This window comes from Hibiscus syriacus, unplaced genomic scaffold (genome assembly GCF_006381635.1).
Source record: "Hibiscus syriacus cultivar Baekdansim isolate YM2019G1 unplaced genomic scaffold, ASM638163v2 tig00003041_pilon, whole genome shotgun sequence".
In the NCBI taxonomy this organism is placed as follows: Eukaryota; Viridiplantae; Streptophyta; class Magnoliopsida; order Malvales; family Malvaceae; genus Hibiscus; species Hibiscus syriacus.
In genome coordinates this window covers 7,211,441-7,214,882 of record NW_024061960.1, presented here as the reverse complement: position 1 = coordinate 7,214,882, position 3,442 = coordinate 7,211,441, and the positions used below count along the sequence as shown (strand labels likewise).

Sequence of the window (3,442 nt, the reverse complement as noted above, 5' to 3'; positions counted from 1 at the left end):
TGTTCTTGCAAGTTAAGTGATCAATATTTCCAAAAAAGCTTAAGATCCATTTTTATATAAAACAAAACAACGGAAGAAAAATCAAACCTTTCCACTACTAGATAAATAAACACATCCCGGATTAAAAAAATGCAGAACAAAGTAAGCAGCTTTCTTCTTCTTTTGGTCAATGAAATTAAGGAAAAACCATAGCTTTCAAAGGGAAAAATTAAAAATGGGCAAAAGATGTTTCAGCATCTACTGCTATACCTGAAAGAAAAGTTGAGTTTCTAAATAAGATTGGAAATGGGAGCTGAACTATAGCTACGGGTATTCATGGGAATCATGGCAGTTGTGGTATCAAGTGAATAGAAGATTCACACATCTCAGTTGAGAAGGAAAAAGAAAAAGGGGGTTCCAATCAAACTACTGCTCTTCCCATTCATCATTCTTGTATGGTACAAGAGTGTCAACCTTGTGTATCTGCATCAACCACACACACCAAATTACTTAAGAAGAAGCTTCAATTGTTAATTACTATGGCTTTTGAGTTACTGATTTTTGCAACCGTTTTTACCTTAGTATCAAAAGAGTGCAACTTCACCATCTGAGGGTTTGCAATCAACCTGGAGTCACTCTCAATCCAAGTGAATGGCACTGCAACATCTTTATCAGTGTATGCTAATACATCAAACACGCCTGTAAACAACACCACAAGTGAGAGGGACGACTATGAGACCTCTTGTTGAGGAAGAAGATGACTCAATCCATGTCCGACACAAGTTTCAAACACATAACCAGTCCAGTGGTGGATCCATGTTATGGATAGGGTGGGTAAGTGTCGACCCAGACATCCAAATTTTCTTCTACTAGTTATTTATTTTATTGATTACACTGTCAGATTTTATTTATGTTCACCCGCATAAATTATGTATTGTTAATATACATGTGTTCACCCTAAAAAAAATTATGGCTCCGCCACTGAATTCCGGACATGAAACTTCATAAAAGTCGAACATCTATATCCAACACTTACTACTAGATCTGAGGAAAACAGGGTTTAAATTTGATGTTTTTTAGTCTTACATGGTTCATCTAGGCATGGCAAGTAGGTAATACTTGAAGCAACCTGTCTCAAGATTGCCTGTATTTAGGGATAGGTATGGGACCCGAACTTGACGAGTTCCTATCCGACCTAATCGGATCAAGTTTTTTTTTTAAAAAAAATTGGGGTCGGGTCGGGTTCGGATTTAGGATGAAAAATACCCGACCCAAAAAAATTTATAACCTTATATATTTAGGAACAATTACAATAATACTCCTCTATATATTATTTTTTCAATTAAGTCACTGTTTTTAATGAATAAAAATAATATTTTTATTATTATTTCGGGTCGGATTTTTAAGTTATGTATTGAGTCGGGTGAAACCTTATTTTGATCGGGTTGGGTCGGGTCTTGAATGGAGGATTCTTTGATCTCGGGTCGGATCGGATGGACCATACACTACAAACTCGACCCATGCCCATCCCTACCTGTATTTCTCTCATTTATTTCTTTGTCACTCTTTTCCCTTGACACACTGCAAACAAAATTCTCAGATTTCAGACGAATAGTTCCATACACTGATTAAAAAAATGTGTCAAGTGAAGAAAAGTAAACAAAATTTACCCTTTTTCGACAACCTCAGTCTGTTTCAATTCTAAAATTCCACCTCTCCAACACCTCATTAGTGGCCTTACTCATGATAACCAATACAACCCTTTGTAGCTTCCCACCTTCCAGCCAGTCTTTTTCAAAACAATTTCAGTTTCAAAATGAAATGATTAATAAAAGGGCTTTAAAATGTATCACATTTTTCGTTCAGTTTTCCAAAAAGGAAATCATTTCCATTCTCAAATTTATTGTTATCACTTTAGTCACGTGTTCTAGCACCGTGTATGCAGAAACATAAGCATTCATTGTCAGAGGTAGAAGTTTTTGAACATGTATTACATTGTATTCAACCCAGATTTCTAAAAAGAAGTATTCGTTCAAAATTTAAAACACTTTAAATAAAAATTTTAATATATAACTTGTATAAATTTTAGTTTATATAAATTTATTTATTTTAATATTCATAAATTTAAATTTATAAATGTATATAAATTCCTTTAAAATAACGTTAATGTTTAGAAACAATTTTAAATTACATTTTTTTTGTAAAAAAACCTTTTAACAAAAATATATGTATATATTTTAATTAATAATTCAACATGTCATTAGTTGTATTAGTTGGTTAAAGCAAATCATAATATTTTCTACTATTTATTTCAATTTGACCCATCAATATTAATGTATACATATAAAGACCAAATATAAGTTTATGTTTAATAATAAAAATAAATAATTATAAAAAATTATATTTAAATTACATGAAAATTTAAAATTTTCAAGTAGACAACCAATACTAATATCCTCTATCATCCCTTATATATGTAGAAATATGATCAACTTATTCTAAATTTATGTAGATATAGTATGAATCAATAAAAACAAGTTCCTAGGATAGCATCATAGCGAAGATGTTTATGTTTTTTCTACGGCATATTGGTTATATAGATATTATAAACTAATTCCTGATATAATATTTTAAATAAGGGGATGTAGCTTAGATGGTAGAGTGCTAGCTTAGCATGCGAGAAGTACGGTGATCGATACCCGCATCTTCAAATTACACTATTATTCGCTATAAAACTCACCTTTGTTCAAATCCACATGTTCTTCATTGTCATCACTCAAATCAATGGTATCCAATGTTTTTAAAAGTTGTGTTCGACTATGGCACAGTTTTCTTCTGGTACATTCGCAACCTGCATGCTCCCAACATCGCTGTCTCTTGGTCGGATTAGCTGTTCCTGAACATCATGCGAATGAACTGCAACAAATGGTATAACTACTGAGGAATACTGGGCCGCTACAAAAATGAAAGAAAACGTATATTTTAAAGCGATAGGCAAAGCCATTGAGTACACACGACCAGATTAAAAGAAGTTCGAGGGCAAATGACAGCTTGTGGTGAAGTTTCAGGTTCTACTTCCTCTGCAATAACATTTCGAACCTCATGCAGTAGTCTTGACTGTTCATCTAGAATCTGAAGCTTCTGTCTTCCCTCCATGTACTCCAACATTGAAAGAGCTGAAGCCAATTAAGACGTCGATATAACCGATATGACTTAATCATGTTGGTATTGGGCATGAAGTATTTGGATCAGGTTATATTGACATCTTAACTAGCTTCGGCTCTTACAATGTTCAAGTACATGGAGAGAAGACAGATGCAGAAATGGAACTTATATTGAAGGAAAAAAAATGTTACAAAATCTTTGTGCCTTAGCTGAACTTTATTTGCAGTTCAAAGACCCAGGCTTTAAAGTTCCAAGAGAAGAGAACTCTACAATTGATGGCCTTAGCCCTTCAAAGGAA

The 3,442-nt window shown here is 33.3% G+C and overlaps 1 pseudogene; it reads right to left on the bottom strand.

Moving 5' to 3' along the window:
* Window positions 1-327: 327 nt before the first annotated feature.
* Window positions 328-3,135, bottom strand: LOC120173671 (annotated as a pseudogene).
* Window positions 3,136-3,442: the final 307 nt, after the last annotated feature.